The following is a 12313-nucleotide window of genomic DNA, read 5'->3' on the forward strand; positions in this document are numbered from 1 at the left end:
CAAATGATCATTCAGGTCTTTGGAGCCAAGATAAGATATCTACCTGGGAAAGCAAATATCATAGCTGACGCATTATCCCGCAATCCCGCACCATACAGCAAGGAACCATTAATAGGACTAAAAGATATAGAAACATCCGTGCCTATTGTTAAAACCGTATCTAAACAAGAAAATTCCTTAACCCAAGAGATCGCGAGCATTGAATATCTGGGTTGGAGCGCAGAACTGTCACAAACTGAACAAAGCAAGAGTCAACAGACATAACCAAAACAATAAACACTTCGAGCAGAAACCCTAAAGCAAAAATATATTTAAAGTATGTGTATCAGAATAATGTAATCAAATGTAATATTATATGTAGGTCCGTGACGAGGAAAACCCGAAGAACACAGCAGATGACTAACGACCAGGTAGTAGTAATAATCTCTTTCATACCAATCGTCATAAACTGGTTGCATTCCGTCATCCAGGGTTCCCTACTATGTCACAGAAAGCCAAATCACTGTTTTACTGGCCTACAATGCTTACAGATATAAAAAGCACATAACTGATTGTAACACGTGTCATGAAAACAAGGGACACGCTAAGACACCTGTCAGTTAAGGGCCTATCCTGTGCCAAATCAATCCTTGAAAGAATAGACGTAGAATTATTAACAGAATTACGAGTCTGACAGAGGGAATAAACACTTCTTAGTGTCAATAGTTCCTTGACACGTTATATAGAATTAATAGCACTAAAAACAAACACCTCAATTGAGTGCGTTAGGAATATTTATGAGTGCTAAATCAGTAAATATGGAATTCAACACATAATAATCTGTGACTCGGGTGGTGTAAATCAATAATAATCTCCTTAACACGTTGTGTGAATTCCTTTCCAGTAAGAAAACCAATAATATATTTTATCACCCAGAGTCAATCGGTTTGGTAGAATAACGGATAATTAAATAGGAAGTGTCAATGTCTTACGAGTTACAACTCTTGATATTGGATCCGAACTGGATTATAGCGGTTCTCGCGGTTTTAAATACCTTTATCATTTATATCTTGTATCTATAGAATTGATGCCGCAAGTAGCCTTATACGGTACGCCGCTAGAACACTTTTCCACATATTCAAGCCAACCATTAATTTATCAAATATATATAAAAAAAATATATAAATAAATAAATATAAAAAATAAAATAAATATGGATACAAGTGGAGTCATATAATACACTCCCGTAAGAAGTCGGAAGGGTTACAAATTATAATAAAAAAGGAATCACGATAAAATCAATAAGCAAAACGTAACCAAAGGTTAATTAAATATCCAAATATATATATGCGTAAAGATTTGAACTCTAACTTAACGCTTTAGTAATGACAAATAAGCTAAAAGTTCAAACACATATCAAAACCTACTGACATATTGTCTGTCCCGGTGATTTATATTCGTAGTCAAAAAAAAAAAAAAAATATATATATATATATATATAATATAATAAATAAATAAATAAATAAAATAAATAAAAGAGACTTTAAAGTCAGGAAGTCTAGAAGTGAAAATGTTTATCTATGGAATAATCCTATATGAATCTTATACAGGGCTAATAATATATATAGAATTTGTATGGAAACCTTTTTCATTAGTTTCAATAAGGAATATTTAATTTAACATAATCATGCAGTTTTCCAACATGAAACTAATATATTGTTCAATTTTGGTGCTGTTTTTTTTCAGACATTCTTCTCATGTGGGTCGAGTATTAAAAAACAACAAAATTTTATCCTAAAGTCGTATTTATTACAGCAAGTAACGTAACTCTTAGCTGGCTGAGAGCAATCTCCTGCCAGTGACGACGTCATCATTGCCGTATCAGCATTTGTTCCTTTTAACCTCAATAATCTGCTTACACAGGCTTCATCTGTGTGTCGTCTCTGCTTGCAAAAGCAGATTGACTGGAGAAAGGAATGCTTAGCCCGAACTTCTCATGGGCAAGGCAGACGTTAGGTACAGGTGTCTATCGGTGTGCGCAATGCAACTTGCAATCATTTTAAAATTAATAAACAAAATAAGGAAATAGAATTTCTATAACATCAAAATGAATTAATTTTTTCTGAACCTCATAGACATTTAGAAGTATCACGATATGGATATGGATTATTTACTTGCAACATTAGCTTATTACAATCCAGGTAAATCACATTCATGGGAAAATGTCACATTTTCTTGAAAAACCCAAAGTTTATTTAGAAATTAGTTACATAGGGGTTTTTTTCGTTGCATCTCCTACCTATTAATAATGTTTTAAAAGTTAACCTCAGAGGATGCGCACGAGAAAATTGAATATGAAACTTTTGTTAGGGCACATAGAATCATGATTAATCTTCTCTTTGACTCTTATGTTGCCTGGCAATCTTACAATTAGCTCCGTTTTCCACTTCTTTGTCTAGTAACTTACTACCAGTAATATCGAATTTTCTTTGAGATTCGTAATGATATCTATTTATTTTTTATAATTATGGATATTTTTACAAGTCATCATAGACCTGGATAGGTTCACTCATTGTTAATGCCATGGATAAAAAAGTTTGTACAGCGAATTCATGTGGGTTACGTCTGGTCTAAATGGCTCTCTTCCCTCCCCTGTATTTGAATGTCGTCTGAATTTACTTTGCCCTTATGACAAGTATAATTTCACTTGCAGGCTGATTAATGGAACCTGGTTACAGTATCCTGCAGTACGAGAGTTTCACATCGCAACTTCAAAAAATCGTTCGTCGCAGCGGACGACTACAGTCAAGTAACAACCGCCTACAATGTGAAAGGAATTTCATGGACTTCTTCGACCGACACCGTATCTCGTCGTTAATCTCGTTTTCATGCGGAACGCTCCAGCGGCTGTCGGAATTCGACTACAAAAGGGACATACTTCCGACAATTACGACCCGAAGGATATTCAACTCTACTTTGCTGGCGAAGGACTCGTGCTGGGGATGTTTTTTTTATTCATCGCGAACGTAATCGTGTAGCTTAGGATGCAGAGAATAAGTATGAGCGCAAAATAAAACGTTGGACCCGCCCCCAGCAAATTTTCCCCTTGTTTTAACCATTGAAAAAGGCCGTTTCATTGGCTATAGGTGGTTGTCTGGACTGTGTAATGGACGAAAAGTTGTTCGAACGCTAGTTAAAGTGAAGTAGTATAACCCTCGGTCATGTATCCTATATAAAATAAATATCATGTATCCTATATGATAAAATGATCATAAATAACAGAATCGAAATATATTTTTTGCGTGTACGCACTAGGAATCTATATATAAATGATCATAAATAACGGAATCGAAATATATCTTTGCGTGTACGCAATAGGAATCTATTTAAAGTGCACATATATTAATCATAATTATATGAATCAGATATATAACAGTTAGCATAAAAATCAACGAATCAATCAGCATAAACATTAATAATGTTATCAATTCATATATGAAATTTTTTATCAGTTAAAATATGATTTTTATCATGTTAATCTTCATTCTATGCAATTATCAGAGTACATTAGTATTTTCTGTAGCATAAGTATCTTAAAGAGATGAAGTGAAAAAACTGTATCATTATATATCACGTGATCACTATTATTTACCAATATCATTGTTTTATATTTTATTACTTGAATCAATTCATGTACACCATGAATTTTTATTTACTTATGTATATATATATTCACATAGTGTCTGTATCACACTCCTATAAGTCAAATGCAAGTCAAGTTTGGGTAATATTCAGTAGTTGGTTTTGGTAGCTGACCGAGCTGATGTAAGTGTTTACATAATAAAAATATGGAATGTTAGTCCATATATATAAAAGATTGCTTGCAGGAATGTGATCAGACTAGAGACGCTAAAGATGACGTATACAATAGTATGTAGGCTAAGATAACATGCCGTCACCTGTAGTCATTCAATTGTTTATAAACATTAGTCCAAGCTCCCTGCTTGAGACAACTACCCCGACCTATAATTCAAACGGCCTACGTGATCTGTAGCGTGTCTCATTTTGATTGTGTGTTCGTATGAAACTATGTCATTTGTATGTATGTTCATATGTTCGAACTACTGTCTGTTCCTTCATAACTTGTAACAGAGATGGTAGACAGGCAGAACAGAGTTAGCTATCGTCATTAGAAGACCTGTACCTCTTTACCTAAGCTTTATCATGTAGAGGAATAGGATTAGCCATCATCATTGGCAGAAGCGATCAAGCTATCGTTATTAGAAGACTTGTACAATCATATCTGATCTTCAGCATGTAAAACTTCAGAAGAATACATATATTTTTATATTTCGTGTTTTCTACAAGAACCTCCTCACCATGAGTTTAACACATCGTCGTAATAACTAACAAGATAATACCGACTTCGTAAGTGATCTACAAACCCCCAGACACTCCATTGAAGATGGAAGTGCAATACCAACCGACTTAGCGTAAGATTATCGCTAGTCTAACATTACCTCATAGGGCGGCTTTTCATACAAGGCACAAGCCCTAATATATGTACCCTGCAACGAGACTTCTTGATTGATGTACTACGTTCTTTTGCTTATGTTAATTTTTTTTTTATTATTTTTATTCTTATTATTATTGTAATTATTACTTAGAACCCTTTATCTTTTCATTATTAAAAAAAAATAAAATTAAACTTAAAAATAAATGTTATACATTATGTGATCAAATTGTATTTCCTTTCATTAATCAAAAAAGACATGAAAAAAAAACTTACATTTTTAAGCATTAATTAGAGTATATTATGCCGATCTTTCATTATTAAAAAAAAAATTAAATTAAAATTTTTGCGCATTGTTGAGAGTAAATAAAAAAAAATAATATTAAGATTAAAATGAAATTTATTACACTTGAACGTAAATTTTGTGGATCTCTTCATTCTTACGCAGTAATGAGCGTAAATCCTATTTTCCATGGCTGTGGTTTCACGTTCACTAATCCTGTTTAAGAAAATGTCATTATGCTGTTCATTATACTATAAGCCACCACTTTCACAGGTTTATAAAATGTCTAATATTCATCACTCAGTTCACGGGGAAGTAAAAGGAAATAATGAGGTCATTGGTCATCTCTTCTCTCTCGCAGGAAAGGCCAGTGGGGTTCGGTAATAATAATAATAATAATAATAATAATAATAATAATAATAATAATAATAATAATTAGTAGCTCCAGGACTCATGCAGAAGAGTGTGATCCTAGAAACGGCGCGAATAGTAAGAAAAGTGATGGACTCCAAAGGAGGCATCATGCAACCCGGAACCCCACACTATACGTAAATACCACCCAGTCGAATTGGAGGGCTGTGGCAAAAAAAATAAAAATAATAATAAGAAGAAGAATGGTGCAAATGCCTGACAGAATAAATATATAACAATAACGAACAGCATCTTATAACGAACTGTTCATAAACATTGCTGATCGATGGCGTCACTTCAATGCTTGTCAGCCGTTGACAGATCTTGCAATATCGACATGCAATTGCGTTATTCAATAGCTCTGTGCAATAATCTCCATAGACTAACCCCATTTGCCCCAATTTTCAGAGAGTAACAGTCCACACTGACCCATTTTCATTTGTGTCAGGTTATTGTTTTCATTTTTACGAATTCTGACGAGCTCCCAAACTCAGCATGGCTCTAGGCGTGAACCAGCAATCTAGTTGCGTCTAAGTTAAGTGTATCTTAGTTTTACCAGACCACTGAGCTGATTAACAGATCTTTAAGTGGCTAGGAACCAATTGGTCACCTAGCAACGGGACCTACAGTTTATTGTGGGATCCGAACTACACTATATCGAGAAATGAATTTCTATCAACAGAAATAAATTCCTCTGATTCCGCGTTGGCCGAGGCGGGAATCGAACTTCGGACCACCGGATTGGCAGCAGAGCGCGAAAACCACTCGTCCAGCGGGGAACTTCCAGTTGCGTCTAAATAATATTAATATGCACGTGGTGTCAACCTGATTAAAACCAGTATTATTGTACACAAAATCTATTATTTATTTATAATGAATCTTGATTTCTTTAATTCTCTGTATATTAACTTTCGTGTTCAATCCTGTATACTTAAAGTTGAGATGATACGGCAGTTTAATTAGACGCAACCCAAATCATATATTTACCATTAGGCTTATGATGCAATTTCTATAATTCTCTCTATATTAACTTTCCTGCTCAACCCAGTACTTGACGTTGAGCTGGAACGGTAGTTTTATTATTACAGTCTATAGTAATGGGTCTAGACCTAAAAATACTTTTAAATAAATGTGAAAGTCAGAAGTCTTCATAGCACTAAAAAAATTGGCCTTGTATGGAGGAACGAGAGATCACAACAGAGAAAAGAGGAAAAAAAACTATGGCAGAGGGCCGATATTACTGAGGAAGGAAGAATTTACATAAAAGCTGGACTTTAGTTTTAAATGCACTATGTTTACATTAATTTACATAGTTCCAGGAACTAATAAGGTGGTTGATTGTCGATCCGCCGGAAGCACGTGGCTGGGGCAACCAGACACGGCATTCAGAATTTTGGGCAAACGGGTTATTGAAAATGCAAGGCTTTCTCCAAAGGGTTCCCAATTTCTCGCACAGTCAGGCACGGTGTTTGTCTGCAAAGAGATTGTATCCTAGGTTAAGTACCGAGGCGAAGGAAACACGTGGGTGAGCGTTACACACTACTTACTTCCAATCAACAAATTTGCAAACCGCTCAGAGGGGATGGGGACAAACTGGTGGGCCCCTGCCCTTTTAAGACTTTTTCCGGTAAGTGCCACCCAGTCCCTGTTGGGGGCTAAATTCTGGACAGGCAATGGGAGCAGAGATAGCTTTCTAGAGAATGGAGGCTTTCAGTTCAAAGGGGCAACTTGCATATAGACAAGGATGAATGAATCTTGTTATAAGAAATTTTAACTTTCCTTGGTTCTGGCTTAAAATCTTAACCAGAGACAAAAAAAAAAAGAAGAAGAAGAAAACCTTTGGATAATCAATGCATGTCATCCTGTGACTCCGGGGAGCCCATAATGCATCCAGCAGATTCTAATTGGGAGAGGAATTCGTGTCCCTCTCTCATATTCCTTTAAAAATCCATTAAATTTAGATACATTAAGGAATTCTTGCCAGCAATGGTTCCTTTATTTATCTGACAAGCGTTCAGTGCAGGATTAGCCCCGGATCATTCTGTGCTGATTGGGTGGGGATTTGCATATCTGAAATGGTCAGGTGAGGTTGGAGCCTCCTTCAATAAATATGATTTCGGTCTTGATAAATGTTCGTTTTTGTTATATTTATTGCGGGATTTCTATGATGAATTAAAGTTTGTATTCATAATATTATTTACATTTCGGACTGAATTATTTTCAGGATTATTACAAATCTACAATGATTTATAATGAATTAACCCAAAAATAGACACATAAACTAAAATTTAACCATAGACTTAATCAAATGGCATTTCAAGGCGAAATACAGATGTATCTTAAGAAATTATTCCAAAAAACTCATGATATATATATATATATATATATATATATATATATATATAATATATATATATAGATATATATACATATATACATATATATATATATATATATATATATATATATATATATATATAATATATATATATATATAATAAATACATACACATATACAGACGTGATGAAATAACAACCATTGGTATACTACCATGAAAAAAAATATGATTGGCTACCGTGAAAAATTCTAATCATTCTCGACTTTACCATTTACCGATTAAAGTTAATAAAAACAATCTACTTCTCTGTTAAACTGTGATACATTCGCGAACCTAATCAGAATAAGGTCTTCACACATATACACGCACAGGCACACACTGAAAGGTTTTGGTTTCACCCAGAAATAAAATACAAATGCAATAACTGAAACCCGAGCCATTTAGTTCATTCATATGAGAGGCCGTAGACCCTTCACACGAATCTTGACTCGCTTTTCAAACATCAAATCTCTTTTTGAGCGACAGAAGCGGAACAGAAACTCGACACTTTTACGGAATCTGACCGATACGTCTGAAATTTGTACTACTTCTTGTTCAGTTGCCTCAAACTTCCTTTTAGGCGAATGGAAGCTCATTTTGTGAGTAAATATTCATCACTTCTGAGGCGATTTACTTATAAAGGCAAATACTGCGGGAGGAAAGTTTAAGCAAACATTTTGTTTATTTATTAAGCCGGTTTCCGCTAGTCGAAAGTGTGTAGTGTTTCTTTCATGGAATAGGAAAACATATATTTTTCCATGTGATATGGGGGTTTTATTTGTTCTGAAGGGGAAAAATACTGATGTATTTGATACCATTCGTAGTTTTTACCTCAGTTGTTCTTGTCTTGTGTTTGTTTTTCTTATTATCTATTTCTTTTTCTTAAGTCGGGAACGGAAAAAAAAAAAAACACGTGGTTTCTTTTCTAAAAGGGGGAGTTGGAGCGGTTGGACAGCAAGCTAAAAAGATCCCATAAAAATGAGGGAGATTTATTACAAGGACCTACAGGTGGGATCTTAAGAAGTCATAGTCAGAGAAGTTGAACAGCAAAGCTGAAGAAAAGAACAGGGAATGGAAGTCAAGTAAAAGGCCAAAAAAAGTGGGTGCAGTCAGCGTTTTGAACACCATTTAAGAGCGCTTCACTTCAGAACAGCATTTTTACAGCATTTCCGAACACAATTGTCAACAACAGATTCAAGCTGAATCATTTGACAGCATTTCTGCACATCCGAATAGCATTTTTGCACATTTTTGCACGTTTTAACACCATTATCGAACAGCATATTCTAACATTTTCGAACAGCACTCTCGACACAATTTTAACAGCCTTTTCGAATAGCATTTTAACATCACTTTCGAATAGCGTTTTTCAACAACCCTTTCGAAAGCATTTTTTCACATCACTTTCTAACAGCAGACGATGTGTGCCCAAATATACTTGGATGGACTGGTGGAGGGAGGCTGTGGAGATGTCTACAGGACTGTGGCAATCAACCACAGTAATTTATACATATATTATATATATATATATATATAATATATAGATTATATAAATATATTATCTTATATATATATATTAATATAATATATATATATATATATATATATATAAATATATAGATATATCTATATATATATATATATATATCATACATAATATATATGTATTATATATTAATATATATATATATGTATATATTTTATTATATATTATAAAATATATATATATATATATATATAATATATATATAAATCTATGTACATCCGAATAGCATTTTTGCACATTTTTGCACGTTTTAACACCATTATCGAACAGCATATTCTAACATTTTCGAACAGCACTCTCGACACAATTTTAACAGCCTTTTCGAATAGCATTTTAACATCACTTTCGAATAGCGTTTTTCAACAACCCTTTCGAAAAATGCAAACAAAAAACTACAAATACTGAAATAAAAATAAAAAATTCCTCAATAAAAAAGCTTATTTCATAAACTCCAAAGTTCAAAACAAACAGACAGGTCAATGAGCAGATGACCTCAGGTAGCAAACCCTTAATGGTCATTAAAAAGGTGACCTAACTTTAACCCCTCAAAATGAAACGCGAAATGATCAGGCCTTTGAGTAACACACATATCAAGATATAGAATACATTAACAAACTGAATACACTTAGACAGAATACATAAAGACGACACAGAATACATCAAGATAATACATATATATATATATATATATATATATATATAATATATATATATATATATATATATCATATATTATATATATATATATATATATATATATAAATTCTTCAACTTTATTAGAAGAAGAGGAATAACATTCCATATTCAAGAGGGAGGAATGAAGGGCCCTTGGAATTCTTCAGAGTTTCCAGTGGACCCTAAGTCTTCGTAAGACGTCTTTAGGAGAGGGAAAGCCTGGAAGAGAGAGAGAGAGAGAGAGAGAGAGAGAGAGAGAGAGAGAGAGAGAGAGAGAGAGAGATTAATCAGTCGACGCAGAAACGTAGTTTCTCAGATTACCATAAATATGACGATTGCCCTTTCCAATAACCGAATTTATGGGACGAACTTTGTTTCAATGAATAATAATTCATAACCGTCATTCTTTCCTCTTCATTTAACCGCCTTCTGTGTTCAGTCTTTTTGTACAAATTGTCACTCATAAAACTTCTCGTTCATTCGTGTTGTGGAAAAGTTTGAATTCATGAATATAAATCTCAAGTCAAAATGGATTGGAGAGGGTCCTTGCTATAATGTGATTCAGAAGAGGTAGACGTATATATGTATATTTTACAATGTGTATATGTTATAAATGTAAATATATTTATGCAGCTATACATAGAAGTAACACGAAATGTAATCAGTCCAAAAACACAATACTACCCAACATCGCCTGGAATGAACGGATCAACAAGAATGTCCAGTGGAAGACTTCAGTTTATTTGTGCTTTACGTATTCTCTCAGTGTCACACTCTTCAACTGGGTATCTCTCTCTCTCTCTCTCTCTCTCTCTCTCTCTCTCTCTCTCTCTCTCTGAGTCAGTCAGTTTTCTCTGTGTAACTCGAGATTCCAGAGTCCTAGGAATGCCTTTGACCCCCCTTTTGTGACAGCTGATATTCGTCAGTTCTGTTCCTCGTGAGACTCAATATGAGTTTGCTCTCACCAGAACCAGATGTCACTGTGACATCTATGCCATCAAAACTGAATATACTTCACAGAACAGCCTCAGGAGGCCAATGGGTCGTATTTTTCCTAATGGCAAATAATTTCCAAACTGACTCAACGTTCGTAACCTGGATTCTTGCGAAAGGGCGGCACATGATGATCCTTCTTTCTGCCGGATTCATTTGAACAGTAAATCATTAAGGAAGTATTTTCAACGTCAATCTTCAGGAAACTCGGTTTATATGGAACATAAATAAAATTGATGAAGTGATAAAAACAATAGATTTTTATTTCTGGAACAAGATATGACTGTAAAATCCATACCATTAAAACTAACATTCCACTGGAAGTCATGAATAGGCAACTGAATATATTTCAAGGAACAACCTTTGAAGGTCACTGGGTCACATTCTCACTGAAACAAAGGAGGTGTTGGCAGAGAGAACAACTATTTTGCCAAGAAGGTTTACATGGATAATATTAGGCCTGGTCTCGCCCAAGTCTCCTCGCACCCCCACCCCTCTTCTCCAAATTACTAGGATAGAGAGAAAAAATATTACAACCACTCCTCAAGAGAAAAGGGCCTCATCATTGGAGGAAAAACATCTCATTTGCATATGAATCAAAAGGTGAGGAAGTCAGGCCAAAAATAATCCTCATTTTTAAAATGAAATGATACTCTCCTCTCGCCTCCGGATTTTTGTCTTGTATTCGCACTTTTATTCTGGATTTTTGTTCTTTTTGTTGCAATGCATATGAATTTACAAGACACCTAAAAATAAATAAGGATAAAGGAAGGAGATAAAAACATAATTTTAAACCGCCCTATTTTCTGAAAGTAATTTTCAGAGCCGAGAAGACCCGACTTGGGGAAACAATTCGCGCGCTTTCTGCAGTTCGAGAAAGAGCGAGAGAGAAGAGAGAGAGAAGAGGAGAGAGAGAGAGAGAGAGAGAGCAAGAACTTTAGCAGGATTACCGCTCAGGATTAAGAGATTGTATCGTGTTTCAGTAACTCTTCAAATAACAGCCTTTGAAGACTGGACTCTGCCCCCCACCCCTGAGAACTGCAGAAAGCGCGGATTACTTCCCCAAGCTGGGTCATCTCGACCTGGAAAATTACTTCAATAAAATAATTCGGTTTGAAATCATCTTTATTCCCTTTTTCCTCTCAGGTCTTCTCTTCGTTAAGGATAGAGTTAAGTTTTTCCTTATATTATTCATTTTTCATTTTTAGAGTTCCTGTGAACAGAAACGTTTTCCTCAGCGGGGAGAGAGAGAGAGAGAGAGAGAGAGAGAGAGAGAGAGAGAGAGAGAGAGAGAGAGAACTTCTCATGGTGTGGAAAGAACAGTCATTAATTTCTAAGCAAAAATAAGCCTTTGATTTCGTTCTTACTTATCAAGATCGGACTGATACCTGGGATTTTCACAGGGATTAAGACTCAGAATGTTAATCAGCAATAAATATCGGAATAAATAAATAAAAAATCGGAACTAATAAACAATAAAGATCGGAATAAATGTACTATAAACATTGGAATAAAAAAGCAATAAGCATGGGAAT

Source organism: Macrobrachium nipponense, chromosome 34 (assembly GCF_015104395.2).
Source record: "Macrobrachium nipponense isolate FS-2020 chromosome 34, ASM1510439v2, whole genome shotgun sequence".
Lineage (NCBI taxonomy): Eukaryota > Metazoa > Arthropoda > Malacostraca > Decapoda > Palaemonidae > Macrobrachium > Macrobrachium nipponense.